The sequence below is a fragment of the Pan troglodytes genome, chromosome 5, assembly GCF_028858775.2.
Source record: "Pan troglodytes isolate AG18354 chromosome 5, NHGRI_mPanTro3-v2.0_pri, whole genome shotgun sequence".
Lineage (NCBI taxonomy): Eukaryota > Metazoa > Chordata > Mammalia > Primates > Hominidae > Pan > Pan troglodytes.
Genome location: NC_072403.2, coordinates 85,679,033 through 85,697,083, shown reverse-complemented (window position 1 = coordinate 85,697,083; position 18,051 = coordinate 85,679,033). Strand labels below are relative to the sequence as shown.

Genomic DNA, 18,051 nt, shown 5'->3' with positions numbered 1-18,051 from the left:
AAGCAAAGATAACACAGGTCAAACTAACAAATAACTGCAGATTTGTTTTGGATATCATTATCAAAAATTAATGGAGAAAATGAAGTTACATATAACTCAAAAACTTATAAATAATTAAGGATGCAAAATCTTCATGGAACAACATGCTTCACTTTTCCAATTCCTTGAATTATTTTCTACTGTAATTCTTAAATCAATACATCCTATGTGGTTATAATAGATACTGTTAATTATTTCCTTTTCCACAATCAACAAGAAAATGTGGGCTATTATCGTATCATTTATCTAACTCTTCATATTTCTCCCTTTTTTTGTTGTTTTTGTTTTTGTTTTTTCAGACAGGGTCTCACTTTGTCACCCAGGCTGGAGTGTAGTGGCACAAACAGAGCTCACTGAAGCCTCAACCTCCTGGACTCAAGCGATTCTCCTGCCTCAGCCCACCAACTAGCTGGGACCACAGGGGCAAGTCACTATGCCCAGCTAATTTTTTTTTTTTTTAAGTAGAACAGGATTTTGCCATGTTGCCCAGGCTGGTCTCAAACTCCTGAGCTCAAGCAATCACACCTCAGCCTCCCAAAGTGCTAGGATTACAGGCATGAGCCACCATGCCCAGTCAACTCTTCATATTTCTAAATCGTTCATTCTAAATCAAGGTAGCACATTAAATAGAACCTCTCCAAATTGGCTATGTAATTCCACTAATGAAATTTGTATTGTAAATTTAATTCCCAAATTTATCAAATCAAACACGGAGAAGCAGCTATAAAATAATAGCTTTTGTTAACAAGTACCCTTGGTTAATCTAAAATATCTGTACACCACGAAGTTATTTTTCAGTCCTAAAAGAAGGCCATAGTTCACTTCAAAATATAAAACAAATATAACCACTAACATGCTAACAAATAAATTGTGTATCAATTGGCTTCAACATTGTCATGTAAAGAAGATCCCATCTTTGGTTAGCTGTTGTTGAAAAATAAAAAATTTTAAAAAAGAAAATCTCAAAGAAATTTTGTTGTTTTGATCAAAGTCTTAAGAAACTTCATATTTGTGACTTCTATCTCAAATTGTTTTCATATCATATAGTAACATTATAAATTACATGTATTTGATTCATCTATAAGTTCTAACATGTCATTCTCAAAAGTCAAATCAAGAAGGTAATGTACCTATTACCTGTTTTACTAATGAACATAGGAATGCTAGTCTTTAAGTTAGTTTTTGCTTTATTACTGAGGCCAGCACAGACAAGACTATGGAATAAGTAACAACTATGATGTTTCTGTTTCTCAAGTTTCATTCATATAGCAAACATTAATTGAGTAAATACAACATGCAAAACACCATGTGAGGCTCTATATATCACAGTCCTCAGCATTAGAGAGTCTAGTGGTGGAGACAGACATAGTCAAGAACAATAACTCAAGACTGACAGTGTCCTGGGGTTTCATGCACTGTGTTTTTGCTCTAACTCTTGCCTATTCTTGACTTATATGTACTTCCATCCCTCCCCATTTTCCAGGGCTTAGCTTAAATATTACTACTTCACTTTTTGATCATTTTTATATCCCGCATAGTTTATCCCTTAGGGTGCCAACCTGTTATAGCACCTAGTACAAAATAAGTGCTCAATAAATGTGTGTTTGATTAAATAAAAATTATTAGCTTTTACAAATATAGGAAATCAACTTACTTATTTGAGCCTACTTTAAACAACAGCCTGAAACTAAGTTTTAGGTCATCATTTGTTTAACACATAAGTAGTTTACATTAGAATATTTGAAATGAATTCCATCTCCCCTCTGCCTCCTACATTGCCAGTCCCTGATCAATCCTGGATTTTCCATCTTTCCATTGACCGTCTCCTTCCCCTCACTCAGTCTCTAAACACCATTGTCTTTTGTTTTCTTGGTATTCCTAATTATCTCTCTGACCCCTTCCTTGTTTCCTTTATGCATCTCTTTCTGATCCTTAAATGTTGGCCTTTCCCATGCTGAGCCCTCTTCCCACTCTTCAGGCTCTCATCACCTCTCAGGGTTTTAACTGCCATTCCTAGAATAAAGACACCTAAATCCTTATCTCTATCCCAGATTGAGACTCAAATCCACCTGCCAGACATCTCCACCTGAATTTCTGACAGAATGTCCTGGATTTATTGATCTGCATTTAGCCTCTTTCAAATAGCTTTTCTTGATTGCCCTCTCCCCATGGTGGGTTAGATGCCCCTTCTCTCCTATAATATCCTGACTATAACTCAATCATCTTGCCTAACACAGTATATGATAATCATTTGCTTTGTGTCCATCTCCTGTAAGAGACTATGAAATCCTTGAGAGCACAGAACCTAGTAAAGCATGCCTTCAACGTTTGTTGAATAAACATAAGTATAAATGAATAAATGAGTCAATTCTTGTCCCCAGTCTGGTTCCTACAGTGCTCAACAGATCAGCCTCAGTTATCAGGCAGCATCTCCTGCAATACATTAAAATAATCTTCTCTTGAGAAGGATCAAACAACCCTGAAGAGGCAAATGACCCACAGAGTAACCTTAACTCTGCCCTTTAAGGAAGGAACATGAATGCCCCAAGGAGTGAATGCATCCAGCCATCATAGAAAAATGAAGAACACAAAGGAAGAAAAGTACTTCTTTTCACTGACATTTTAAATTGTTCCAATAAATCTAGAAAACATTTTGGAAGTGGGTGCTGACAGTATGCTTTCTACTACACAATGTCTTCCCAAGGTGCTCATATGTGGTAAAATGCAAATCAAGAAATAAATTATTTTACTGTCCAAGGGATTTGAAAAGCAGAAATTAGTTTTGTAATGTCCAGTGTATTGTCCATTAGGCAAACAGACCACACCAATTTTCAGAATTAATTCAGTTATTTTAATGAGATATATAATCAAGTACAAAAGATACTGAAATATTTAAAATTAATAATAATATAGACAATTAATAGCCATTTATGCCATATATAACCACAAAAACACTGATACTGAGTACTTTCATTAATCTAGAACAGGGATCTGCAAACTTTTCCTGTAAAGAGTGGGATAGTAAATATTTTAGGCTTTGCAGGCCATATGGTCTCTGTCCCAACTACTTAACAATGCTGTTGCAATGCAAATGTAGCCAGAGACAATTTGTAAACAAACGAGCACGACTATGTTCCAATAAATCTTTATTCACAAAAACAGGTGTCAGGCTACATTTGGTTTTTCTGCCAGGGTTTGCTAACCTCTAGTTTAAAAAAAGGAATAAAATGTATTTCCAAATTGTTTTGTGTTCGTTCTAGGTGAACTAAACTAAATTTGACTAAACTTTACTAAAAACATGGAGCAAAAAAACACAGTCTTTTCGTAGGAAGTACAAGTTTCTCTTATGAAACAATTTTCCTTCAGTTTTGAAATAATTTTATCTGCTTCAAAATGAGTATTTGTGTTAACTGTAGTTCATCAAATACAGTTCATGCTCATTCACTCTGCCAACAACTGGGAAAAAGGCCCTAACCTGAAGGCTTAAATACTTGGGCAGCATGTCTTTTAAGCAAACACCTCCCCAGGCAAGAGAAGCATAACTCATGTCTCCTGAGCTCTTCTTTCCCCAATATGGTCACTCTTCCATGGGGAAAGCTCTCTCTTAAAAACCTGCTCCAAAGCACATCCAGTAGAAACTCTCTGTTTCTACTGGATGTAAGACTGCCTTGATTAGATTTTCTAAACAACTTCTAAAGCAGAAGTAGAAAATAAGAGTCAGCATGTATTCTTAGCAACCTCTGTAATTTCTCTACCTCTTGTCCCTGAGTCAATAATTCATTGTGAGGGTGTATGTTACAGAAATTAGACAAATGAAGTGGGAAACAGAAAACACATTATTTTTACCACCCTTTTAAGAAGTATGCTATGACTAGAATACAAACTGAGACATGTGAATTACTACAACCATCTATTCCAGTTACGGAATTTTTCTTCCCTAACCATGATGCCATCCAACTCTTGAGTTTCTATTTTTAACAGATTTGAAGAAATATAGCATATTATGTGACCATTAAAAAATATATTTTAAAATGCAGATCAGTTTCTTTCAACTCTTGCTTCTGGAGTAAAAAGCAATGCCAGAATCAAAACTAAGGTGCTGGTTGGATTATTTCTGTTTGTTCATTATGTTCTTTTATGGTCATTTCAATTCCCTAATAGTTTGTTTTAGCACTACTCTCCAGTGTCTGGATGTACCTTTTACTTTAAGAAAGGCACTGAATTTGTTAAATCTGCACATAACGGGAGGTTAAAAGGGAACTATTTCAGACTCAGTTTTGCGTTTGGCCCCCAAGACAATAGATGTCAACTATGTCCACCTTCCACAGGTGAAGGATGCAGGACTTGTAAAGGAGGTTTCCAAAAACTGGTTTTGTAACTCTTAACCCATCACCAAGGTGGAAAGGTCAAGATAAAAATAAAACTAGAAGGGAATTTCAGGAGAGAGCTTTCGATGAGCTAGGAGTGGCACTCACCCCACCCTGGGGCATCAGGTAGAGTTGCTTGGCCCTCATTTCAAGCCTAGGGAAACGGGCTTCCATAGACAATGCAGACAACTAGGTATGTGTCCCTGGGAGCATCCTCAAGCTGTCAGTGAGCAGGCTGTTGACACACCTGAAAACTCTAAAGGGTATAATATTTGTGCTGGCAGTGGAGCTAAGAGTGTGCTATGCTAGGAGTGGTCTGCATCTCCTGAATGTTGAGGATCAGAGAAAGCATGAGCATTTTCCCTCAACTAGATATGCCAAAAGAGCAAGTCAGCATGGGACTGTTTTCTATCCTGATCAAAACAGCCTTAGTAGGAATAAGGCAAGCCCTCAGAAGAGGGAAGCTGAGGTGTGTGATCTAGATGCCCAGCAGCTAAAGATGGAGTTATGAGCTGCCATTTGGAGGAGACAGATTCAAAAGCATCCAGGGTACTTTGGATGAAAGACCTCCCCACAATCTTAAGGGTCCTCCTAGGAATACAGAAAGGAGTTCTAAAAAGGAAAAATGTAGTTTTAAATGCCGTCTTAGCCCAGACAGGTCTCATGCAGATGACAACAGTATTACATTGAACCATATTAAATTGACATTTTTGCAGGACAAATATTAGCAAGTTCACATGACCCATCCTTATACATCAGATGAGAATTTTGTTACCCCTCACTTCTCTTTTCTCCACCCAATTCAGTCTGGAGGAGTCAAAGGCAGCCTAGTGAGTTGGAGGCAGGCATCCAGACCAAAGAAGACCCGAGCTGGAGAAGGGAGCATTTTATTTTATTAGACTGGACATATTAATTACTGAATGTAGACTGTTCGTGTATATGAAAGTAACCGAACATGACAGGACCTTTTGTTACCAAAGAGTAACCATAAAAATGATGAGATTTTCCCTACATTTTATCCAAGGAGTAGGGAAGAATTCGTCCCAAAGAACAGGACAAAATGGCACAAAAATAATGTGCTTTTTTACTTCACCTGTCAAGTAATAAATGTTCAACCTCACAGTTACACATAAATAACTGGGCATGAATATGTTAAGTAAGAATAGAAATACCATAACATAAATGAAATTATATTGCTGCTGCCTCTACCAGATAATCATATTAATTCTCTCCTTCTTAGGAACAGAAGTTGTAGACTATTATATACATTAGCCTACATTACATAGCTATGTTATGTATAGCTATTGATGCGCTTTATTGCTCTTGAAATCTGGATTCTGCCTCTCCCATTTCACTGACCCCAGAAGATGCTCGGTATGCCAGGTTGCTTTCCTCTAACCGCCTGTCACCTTTCTCAGGCCTCACTCCCTTTGAGGCCTCTGCAGCACCTGGAAAGCCACTCTCTCTGAATCTCTTGCCCTCTGCTCTGTGCCTGAACTTGCTTGCTTTTCTCTTCCCAAAACTGGCTGTTCTTTCTCTATTGCTTGGATGGCTTCTCTGCTTTGCTCCTAAATGTGATTTCTGATGGCTCAGTCCAAATACATCTAGCTCATACCACTCACCCAAACTGAGCTTCCATCCCTAACTTCCCTAGAACTGATATGGGTGATTCTCCCAAAGACCCAACTTGAAATTCCCAGGTACCTTTTGCTCCTCTTTCTTCTCTGCTCCAATCGAAATCCAGTCACTAATCCTAATGATTCTGCCTTTAAGTGTCTCTTGAATTCATCCATTCCTCTTTAATTTTTTCTGCTCTCTTACCGCAGTCCCCCATTACCTTTGAATTTACTAACACTGAAGGTATTTGATTATAAGCTAACATTGAAGGTATTCGTATATTTGTTAAACAATAATCCTAACCCCCTGGTAGTCTCCTGGACTTTAGTTTCTCTCCCTCTAATCACCCTACGTGCTGCCACCAAAGTGATCTTCCTAAAATACAACTTTAATCATGTCATACTTTTACATAGAAACTTTCTACTAAAGCAATAAGAAGACAACACATACTGATGATTTTTGTTTGTTTGGAAGTTTACCATAAGGGTGTCATACTTTCTACACTATCATGTTTGGATGTTTTTACCTTACTCATGCATTACTTTTATAACCAGAGGAAAATTATGAAGGTATGATCCTATAACTTTTATAATTTGAGAGACCCGTTCACACACATTTTGTTTCCTTTGTCCTCAGAAGTCCTATATTGAAATTTGCATCACTGATTGAAATTCAAAGTAAAATACACAAAAGTTTTTAGAGCTGCCTGCTGTCTACAAAATGAAATACAAAACTTCAGCCTGATAGCCAATATCCTCCACAGCTCGGCCCACAAACTTCCCCACCTTTCTCTTCAACTACTACTCTCTACAAGCCCTCCATGCCAGCCAGTGCCTGCTCCCAGCCCCACAGCCCTGTCAGCCAGCTCAGAGCCCACCACTTCCCATCCAAGTCCTACAGTCCCCTCCAGCCCTATCTTGGACTTGTAAAGCTGTGAAGATCCTTAAAAATCCCTTGATCCAAACCCCTTATTTTACAGCTGAGGAAACGGAGACCCACAGCTGAAATGCCATGCCCACCATCACTTAACTAGAGCATAGTACCCAGGTCTTAGGACTCCTAATCTAATGCTCTTTGCATTTGTTACACGAAGCTTTTCTGATTGTAAGCTCCTTGAAAGCCAGGTCTGTGTCTTGTCACCTTTAGATGTGTACTGACTGGTGTTTCTTCCCACCCTCGCATACAACACAAAAGCTTCATATTTTTAGCTTTATTCCAATCCCTGCTAACCTGACTATGCCTAAACCTATTGCCTACATAACAGCAATCATGTAATACCCTATTTTTCCCCTCTTTTATTTTTACCATAAAATTGGGAGAGCTTAAAAATAAAAAAGAAATCACAATGGAAATATCATCCTGTAAAAGTGTCAGCTGATGTACACTGACCTACTTAAAGGAATGACAGAGTCAATAGGGTTTGCAAAATGAGAGAAAATGTTTATTAACATTTACATCATCCTTTCCTTCCCTTTCCTGTTTAGAGTCTAAACACCTGTGGTCTAAACTGTAGTTGCAACATATTTCTCTATGGGGTTCAACCCAAACTCAGCATCAGAATCAGCTGTGGTGGGTTTAATAAATAGAGGTGTCCAGTTCCTACCCCAGAGCTACTGAATCAGAATTACCAGGGCTGAGGCCCAAACACAACAAATGCATTCATCCATCCATTCCTTCAAGAGATATTCATTGCGCCTGAGTGGCAGGTGTAATGGGAATACAACCCCGCATGGACCTTCTGATCTAGTGGAAAGAAGGATATTTATCAAATAACCACATATGTGAGTATATATTACAAATTATGATAAAAGCTGTGAACTAACATTTACAGAGAGTTATGAAATCTGGAGATGAGATGGGAAAAACAGAGTCAGATCAGGTAAGACCCTGTGTAGGCCATGGTAAAACATCTGAATTTTGTTCTGAGGCCAGTGGAAAGTCTTTGGACAGTTTTAAGCTGGGGAATAACATGATCCAGCTAATGTTGAGATTATTTTTACTGCTGTGTAGAGAATCGGTTGCAAAGGGGAAAAAAACCAAATGCAGAGAGATTAAGAGACACTGTAATATCTAGGAACAATATAATAGTGGCTTGGACAAAGGAGGGAGAGGTGGAAATAGAGAAGTAGGTGGATTTGAAATACATTTAAGGTTGAGGCAGGCAGATCGCTTGAGCTAAGGAGTTAGAGACCAGCCTGGGCAACATGGTGAAACCCCATCTCTACAAAAAATACAAAAATTAGCCGGGCATGGTGGCACACGCCTGTACTCCCAGCTACTCGGGAGATGGAGGCAGGAAGATCACTTGAACTCGGGAGGTGGAGGTTGCAGTGAGCTGAGATTGCCTGGGTGACAGAGCAAGACTCTGTCTCAGGGTAGGAAAAAAAGAAAGAAAGAAAGAAATATATTTATTTAAGGGAAAAAGCTGTGGGAATTGGTGAAGGCCTGAATATGGGTGGTCAGGCAGCATGAGGTGTCAAGAACTCTAAGGTTACCAGCCTGCACAGCCGAATGGATAGAGAATTAAATAAGGTAGGAAATGCTGCAGAAGAGCCAGGTGTGGTGGGGAAAGATTGTTAAGAATGATACTGGACATGAAGAGTTTGGGGTGCTTTGAAACATCCAAATACAGATGTTGATAGTTTTAAAGGTAGATAGTTTTAAAGGTCTAGAATTCAGAGGTATAGGTTCTCTCAGAGAGGCCAATTTGAGAGTCATTGGTGTATAGATGGAAACTGAAACCATGTCTTCGGGTGAACTTCCCTAGAGTGAGAAATGAAAGAAACTTAAAACCAAACTTGCAATGTGCCAATATGTAATAGAGAGTAAATGACAAAAGTGACCAAGAAGAAGAATCCAAACAAGTAGAAAGAAATCTCAGTCAAACTGGAGTGAGTTGGGAAAATGGAGGCAGAGAGATCAGACATTTTTTTTTAGAAGACTGGCTAGAATGGGAATGTGAAGTCACTGAAGAGGAAGTAGAGTTAAAGTACAGTACTTCTCTATATTTTTTGTTTTTTCAATGAGAAAGAATTAAACATATTAGATTTTATAAAAAGATCTAAGACAGAAAGAGATCCAGTTTGAAGACTGAGAAGAAAGAGACTGTCAACACTGCAAGTTTTCTGACAAAGTAGAGGAAGAAAGAAGCCAAGGCAGAAATCGGGATATTGGTCTTAGATGTGAAGAATAGGACCTTTCCTCTAAAAAGAAGAGAATAAGCATGAGATGGGCACAGGCAACACATGCAAATCTGGCAGAAAAAGTGAAAGAAATTCCCATCTGATGACTGTGTTCTCTGTGAAGTGGAAAGGAAGATAATCTACTGAGTGTGAGGAGGGAGGAATCAGAACCTCCCCAGGAGACAGTTTTGTTCCTGGATCCCTTCTCTCATTAGAAAGGATTACAAATATTCTGGTTCTTATCAAGGCTGGAACTAAACACCTGAAGAACTGAAGCTGGTCTATACCTGACAGTCACTCATAGTGACAGGACTTGGGAATAATGGATCTAACCAATGACCAAGACATAGACCATACAAGCCTCCAGTTAGCAGAATAGTGGCCAGGTATCCAGGTATCACAAGCACATTCATACTCCTAAAACAGTGTTACCATCTGCAGTACAAATACATTATGCAGTACAAGGGACAAACTTGTTTCCTTGGTGTTGAAAAAAAAAAAAGTACTAACTAGAAACATATTCCCTTTAAAAACAAACAATAAACAAAAACCACCCATTTAACCCTCTCTGTTCCTACTCAAAGTAGAAGGAACTATGGTTTTTAAAGACATGTAACATGACCACCTTTCTTGGGCACCTATCTCAAGCAAGGGAGCAAAAGCAGCAGCATAGCTACAGGTTTGTACTGAATAGGAAAGTTACTCTTGAGGGAAAATAACTCCATTTCTTGCTCTTTCTCCCTTTCCTCACTCCACCCAGGGACTTGGTACTCATTTCAGTGCCCCCTTCCCCCTCAATCCAGGGCTGCCACCACTGGTCAGAGCCCAGTGAGTTATCATTTTCCAAAACTCCCTCTATGCCACTGAAAATAAAGCATCATACAGAACCATACGCACATACCACACAAACGTCAAATTCTTGCTTTTTATATTGTACTATAATAACATAAGATATAGCCACTGGGTGCACTGCGTTAAGATAATATAGGGCCACTTTGTGCTATCTTCGCAACTTTCTGTGAATCTACCTAAAGGTAAACAGTTATTTTAAAAATTAATCTTCTTGGCTGAGCACGGTGGCTTATGCCTATAATCCCAGCCCTTTGGAAGGCAGAGGCAGGCGGATCACTTGAGGTCAGAAGTTCAAGACCAGCCTGGCCAATGTGGTGAAACCTTGTCTCTACTAAAAATACAAAAATTTAGCCAGGCGTGGTGGTGGGTGCCTGTAATCCCAGTTACGCGGGAGGCTGAGGCAGGTGAATCGCTTGAACCTGGGAGGCGGAGGTTGCAGTAAGCCAAGACTGTGCCACTGCACTCCAGCCTGGGTGACAGAGCAAGACTCTGTCTCAAAAACAAACAACAAAAAATTAATCTTTGTAAGCCTCATATGACCAAGGTTATAGAGGCTGTGAGGTGACAGCAGCCTAATCCTTAATAGTATATTAATGGATATTAAATAGATGAACCAAGTAACCTACATGCTGGACTCAAATCTTCAATCTAAACACATGGCTGCTGTGGTCAGAATCTGGGACACGTTGGGAACAATCCAACGTGCAAACAAGGTGATCCCGTGGCATCCACAAGTCATTTAAAAGAAGTAGGTATCTTCTCCACCAATGCATACAGCAAGCCCTGTTGACATCTAAATTCAACCTTAAAAGGAGGCCATATTAAAACAGCAATTGCTGGCCAGGCATGATGACTCATGCCTGTAATCCCAGCACTTTGGGAGGCCAGGGCGGGCGGATCACCTGAGGTCAAGAGTTCAAGACCAGCCTGGCCAACATGGTGAAATCCTGTCTCTACTAAAAATACAAAAATTAGCCAGGCCCATGGTGGCACATGCCTGTAAATCCCAGCTACTCAGGAGGCTAAGGCAGGAGAATCACTTGAACCTGGGAGGCAGAAGTTGCAGTAAGCTGAGACGGCACCACTGCACACCAGCCTGGGTAACAGAGCAAGACTCTGTCTCAAAAATAAATAAATAAATAAAACAGCAATTGCTGCACATATTAAATAATTTAATTTTACAGAACTGAAAGTATGAGTAAACTAGTTGCTAGTCCTGACCCTCCCACAACACACTGTGTGAGCCTAACCAGGTCACGTCACTTATCTCAGATTCTTCCTCCATAAAGTGGGGAGATGGATCTAGGCGACCTCTAAGATCATCTATAGCACTGAGTCCCTATGCTATGTACTGATGATGCTACATACTCAGACCCTCCATTTCACTGATGAACACAACATCCTAAAGTCTGGCCCCAAAGTTTTCTAACTGATGCCAAAAACATGTCTCTTCAGAGAGGGGTACAGAAGACACATTTGAAAGAAGGGGTCCTCCTAGGGTGGCTTCTGTAGAGAAAGAACAAAACAAAGAACTCCTCATGAAAATTTGCATATGGGGCCTAGAAATTAAAATGCACACTGCCAAAGGACTGGCACTAGCAGATCAAATGGCTGAATAAAGACACAAGAATAATATGGCACCAAAATTATAAGTCTATTTTAGACTTTATAACAAACTAGAATATTCAGCTCTTGCCTGAGATTTTTTTTAATTTTCAAAATGAGAAAGTCCAGGGCATTAATCCAAAAGTCCTGTTTTCCATTAGCTCACAGGTTCATCAAATACAGCAACCATATATATTCTCAAAATGAAAATATACAAAAATATTTCTACTAAGTTGCAAGATGATATAGCAGAATGAGACTAGAAGTCAAAGAACATCACAAAGGATAATAACAGCAATCATCTAGAAGAAGCTCTATTCACTCATTCTTTCATCCCACAAGCATGAATGAGTTCCCATAACAGGTCAGATATTATATTAGACAGAATAAATATGAAAATTAATAAAATAGAATTCCTGTCTTCAAGGAGTTCACAGTTTAAGAAATGAGGCAGACATTTTTTTAAATATCTGAAGATAATAATAGGTTCTGGAGATGGATGGTGGCAGATGGTTGCACCACAATGTGAATGCACCTGATGCTACTTAACTTTTAAATTGTTAAAATGGTAAATTTTACACATATATCTTACCACAATTTTTAAAAAACGAAAATAACACTACACTGATTAATAAATGCTATTCTAGAGGTGTTTATCGGGGCCTTTGGAAGAATGGAGGAGAAAGTGCTGAGCTCTGCCAGATGATGCTCTAAGAAATCAATATTCTAAAACCATCTCCTCCCTCCCTTTCTCACTGAACAAGGAAGTAAGAGTTTGAGATCCTTCCCAAAAAAAAGCATTCTTCTTATAAGCAAAGACTAGTGAAAGTATTTTGGAAGCCACAACCACATTTCAGAGAGAATGCCACTGTTTTCTGACCTGTCAAAGTTTTGCTCCATGCTTTCTGTTAAGTTGTCGTCACAAGCCAGGCGGGTTAAGCAGATGCTCCTGGTAGAGTGCTTTAGGGACAAGAACTGTCCAAACAAAGATGTGCTCTTTTGCCAAAGAAAAACGGCTCCAGAGATACTTAACAGAAGCAGCAAGCTGAACCAGGCAGAGGCTGGACAACAAGTCCAGAAAAAATAAGGAATATCCTGAAAGGTTATAAAAAGCAGTAAGGTGTTGGCAACCCTCACCTAATCTAGAAAAAACAAGTAACTCAAGAGAAACTAGATATAACTGTTAGAAGCAAAGAAATAACTCAATGCAGATTGCTTCTGAGTTATATAATAATTTGATAACCCGTTTCATTATACAGGGCTCCAGAAGAGTGACTTCAAGCCTTAACCCTGTTGAGTTTTCTGCTTGCTATTTCTTGTTCCCCACCTCTAACAATGGCTTAAGATTGAGACAACGGTTACGAAATTGTAGTTAGTGACAGATAGAAAAGACTATAAGATTATCAAGTTCAGTGGTTCCCAAGCTGGCTGTGCATCTGAAGCATCAGAGAAGCTGTTGTAAAGGATACACATTGTCCCAGAAATTCTGACTTAGTATGTCTAAGGTGCTGGGGAGCTCTACTGAGCTGATTACCTAAAAAGGTAAAGTAAATAGCAGAAAGTAGCACTGCTGAGGAATTCAAAGAATAAATCAGATGGCCTGACCCCAGTTCCATACCTTGTTGACTGCCCAACACTGCCCAACACTGCCTCTCAATGGAAAAGATGGATTCTAAAGATGCCTAGCTGCGGGCATTTATGAGCGCTTCTCAAAATGTGGTTCAAAAAACTAGTAGAATTTCCTTGAGTGCTTATTTAAAATTCAAACTCCTAGGTCCCATGCCAAAATTAGTAAATTGTGATCTGGGGGTGGGACCTGGACTATGCATCTTTAAACAAGCTCCCAGTCCATTGATTCTGTGGCACACTGATGTTTCAGAACCAGCTGCAGCCTCAGGTGGCCATTATGGTAAACTCAAATGCCTAAGCCACTCTAGAAAGAAGAAAAGACTTCCATCTGACAATGAGGAAAGACAGCACAGGGCTGCTGTCATCAAATGACCAGGAATCTCTCAGTGACTCAGGCTCTTCTTTCGGGCTCTTGGAGGAACATGAGCACCAGTGCGTGGGTCACGCAAAGACCTGGAGCTCTGGGCTGCAGGCTGCACTGCTCTGGCCAGATGCCTCCTGGCTCCCAGAAGCCTGGTTCTCAGACACCAACATTAGCCTTTCTTTTAAAGAACCCCTAAAATCACCTTCTAATAACCTCGAATATAATTTTTAATCATAGATGCAAAAACATTCGCAACCAAATGTGGTATATTCACACAATGGAATATTATTCAGCCTTTAAAAGAGAGAAAATTCTGATATATGCTACAACATGGGTGAGCCATAATAACATTATGCTAAGAGAAAAAAGCCAGTCTCAAAAAGAGATTCTGTATGATTCTGCTGATATAAGACTAATCAACACCACAGAGATAGAACGTACAGTGGCTGCCAGGGGCTGGGGGGTGGGAGGGAATGGAGAGTTATTGTTTAATAGGTGTAGATTTTCAGTTTTGCAAGATGAAAAGAGTTACGGAGATGGTTGGTGGTGATGAATGCACAACAATATTAATGTACTTAATACCACTGAACTGCACACTTAAAAATGGTTACAATGGCAAATTTTATGTTATGTGTATTTTACTACAGAAAATAAAAAATGGAGGGAAAAACCATTTGCAGGCCAGGCACAGTGGCTCATGCCTGTAATCCTAGCACTTTGGAAACCCAAGGCAAGTGAATCACCTGAGGTCAGGAGTTCGAGCCCAGCCTGACCAACATGGTGAAACCCCATCTCTACTAAAAATACAAAAATTAGCTGAACATGATGGTGCACACCTGTAATCCCAGCTACTCAGGAGGCCGAGGCAGGAAAATCACTTGAACCTGGGAGGTGGAGGTTGCAATGAGCTGAGATTGCACACTGCACTCCAGACTGGTCAACAGAGTGAGACTCTTTTCAAAAAACAAAACAAAACAAAAAAACCATGTGCAATTATTTGAGAAAACTGTCAACACCAATCAAGAGATAACATACCTAGAGATAAGGTACCTAGAGAACTATATTGCAAAGAAATGAAAATACAAGGAATGTCTAACTTTTAAAACACATTATCTTCCTAAGGTGTATTTTCAAGTCAATTATTAAATCAGAACATATTCCCACACTCAACTTATAATGTACCTAAAGTATAACGGCCCTATAAAACACACTTCTATGAAAAGATGTTACAGCTAAAATATACCTCTGCCCTCTGAGGGGAGGGCTTGGTGCTCTAGACAAAGAAATGATGAAAAAGAGCAGGGCAATCAAAGTATGGCAGAGGTAGAAGACTTGGTCATATTCTCAAGAGAAGAAGTACAATCCCCAAAGTAGCAAAGAACTATTCACACTAGAATATGTATGTCAATTAAGCACACGTATAAGTAGCACAAAAAGAGCCAGGGCTCTTACTAAACTTTACTGATTTTAAGAGGTCTTAAAAATTATAATCATCAAGAGTTTCTTTGCAATTTGATTAAACTAGCATTGTAAAAATAAAAAAAAAGTCTATGTATATATTGAGAACTTATGATGTCCCACCATCATATGCTGAGCAATGAAAGAGATAAAACATAAGATGGAAAACCAAGGTGGCAGGGTAGAGAGAACCTTGGATTTGGTGTCAAAAGGCCTGGGTTCTAATCCTAGTTTGTGAAGTTGTGGGACATTGGGCAAATCACTTAACTAACCCCCAAAACATTTGTTTCCTTTCTTGGCCAGGCACAGCGGCTCATGCCTGTAATCCCAGCACTTTGAGAGGCCGAGTAGGGTGGATCACTTGAGGTCTGGAGTTCGAGACCACCCTGGCCAACATGATGAAACCGTCTCTACTAAAAATACAAAAATTAGCTGGGCATGGTGGTGCATGCCTGTAATCCCAGCTACTCAGAAGGCTGAGGCAGGAGAATCGCTTGAACCTGGGATGTGGAGGTTTCAGTGAGCCGAGATCACACCACGGCCTGGGCAAAAGAGCGAGACTCTGTCTCGAAAAAAAAAAAAGAAAGAAAGAAAAAGAAGAAAACTAGAAATCATACTAGACCAAAATAATTACTCACCATTACGATCATAAAAAACCTTGAAGGTGAAAAGCAATACAATACTTGAAGGGCAAACAATTTAGATTAATCCAGAAAGGTTAACATGGTATCATAAAGGACTTATTCACTCTTACTCTACAAACAAACATGTTATTAATACAAGTGGAGAAATGCCAAGGAGCCGTCAAGTATGTTTTACTTAAAGGATCCTTTTCCTGACCTAGGACAAAGGGTAACTGAAGAATACCACTTTCTGATTACCTGCATAGTCATTACAAATCAAAGCTCTGATAACTCCGGTAATTCTTAAAGAGATTGTCCATCAGTGGGAATACTCACATCATTCCATATTTTTTCTACAGACAAAATGGAATTTCAAAACTCTCCCGAAGGCTGTGTATGATGGCTCACACATGTTATCCCAGCACTTTGTGAGGCCAAGGCAGAAGGATTGCTTGAGTCCAGGAGCTCAAGATCAGCCTGGGCAACATAACAAGACCCTGTCTCTATGAAAAGGAAAAAAATTTTTTTTAATTAGGCAGGTGTAGTGGCACATACCTGTAGTCCCTGCTACTCAGGACGCTGAGGCAGGAGGATCACTTGAGCCCAGGAGTTCGAGGCTGCACTGAACTATGATTGTGCCACTTCACTCTAGCCTGGGTGACAGATGACAACCCTGTCTCTTACAAATTAAAAAATTTAAAAAATACTTCTTTTTTTTTTAGCCAGAGTATCATTCTGTCACCCAGGCTGGAGAGCGGTGGTGTGATCTTGGCTCACTGCAAGCTCTGCCTCCCAGGTTCACGCCATTCTCCTGCCTCAGCCTCCCGGGTAGCTGGGACTACAGGCGCCCACCACCACGCCCGGCTAATTTTTCGTATTTTTAGTAGAGACGGGGTTTCACTGTATTAGCCAAGATGGTCTCGATCTCCTGACCTCGTGATCCGCCCGCCTCGGCTTCCCAAAGTGCTGGGATTACAGGTGTGAGCCACCATGCCCAGCCAATACTTTCTTGAAAATAAATATTTTCCTTCCCTGAGTTTTATATTGAGAATGGTGACTGCCACCGAAAAGTAAAAATATAGTCTCTAATGGTGGGCTATTTAAATAATAAATACATTTCCTCTATGTTATTATTCACTACTAAAAGGAAAGGGGTTTAATAACAAGAAATATACAGTCCTTTAATGCTGCGCAGTAGTCAAAGAAAAACAAAAGCCAGAGACCAAGGCCACAGTTGCTTCTCATAACATTTCCTTGGTTATACTGACCCCTGGTGGTTCTAAAAGGGCTCTTTTTTTTAAGGGGCTTATTTTTTCTTAGCTGAATGCCTCAAATTAACATACCTCGAATGACGAGTACCTGATCAGTATACTTGTCTTCAAAAAGATAAAGATGCTTTATAGAATATACAAAAGGGAAAATTGCATTTGGTTCAAGGCAAATTATTGTTATATAGTTTTCACACATTCGTTTTAAGAAAATACTGCTTTCTACTTACATGCAAAAGCACTGAACTTGGTCCCAGGAATAGAGAGGTGAGCAAGACCAGAAGGTCACCAGCTTTACAAAGGCTACTGTCTATCATGGGCCACTAACTAAGAGTGAGATGAATGAATTAAGGGAAGCACACAGTACTATGGGAATGTCTGGAACAGCCAGGCCACTTCAGAGAATGCCTGCAGGTTAAAAGCAAGTAGCGAGAATAAGGAAGAAAAAACATTCTCAGCAGAGGGAACAGCATGATGAAAGGCTCTAGAATGAGACAGATCGGTGAGTTTAAGAAACTTAAGGGACATAAGATGTCTAAAGCATAGAGTTCAAGAGGAAGGGCGGCACTTTACAAGACTGAAAAGTTGGGCAAGGGCCAGATCTTGCAAATGCTTTTCATTTTTTAAGCACCTAAATTTCCTTAAGAGCATTTTTTTTCTATAAAAGCAATATGACAAGCCAAGTCCACAAACCACAACATGATAAATCCTATAAATCTTTCAAAGTATAATCTCACATCTTCTGCAAAGTCTCCCTCTGCTATTCTATCCCCCTCTCTTCTGGTACTTATTCTGTCCACCATTCAATGAACAAATTAATCCCTCAGCGCCTGTTATCCAGCTAAAACTGCTCTTGCTGGTCATTGTGCAGAGGCGGCATCTGAATGGACCAACAATGGACACCTTGACCCAGGGCGGCCCACCCACAGGCTGCCAGCCACCTGTGCAGAGGCTTGCTTTAAAGACTCTGGGCATGATGGTTATTTAGCTAAGCTAATGGAATCAGAAGAACTGAAGAACACCTCAAAGGTTGGCAGAAGAGTGAAA

At 39.7% G+C, this 18,051-nt stretch overlaps 1 protein-coding gene across 1 annotated transcript in view; it reads right to left on the bottom strand.

The window, feature by feature from the left end:
* CD109 (CD109 molecule) overlaps window positions 1–18,051 on the bottom strand; it is a 135,862-nt gene that overhangs the window by 75,946 nt on the left and 41,865 nt on the right. The window lies entirely within an intron of this gene.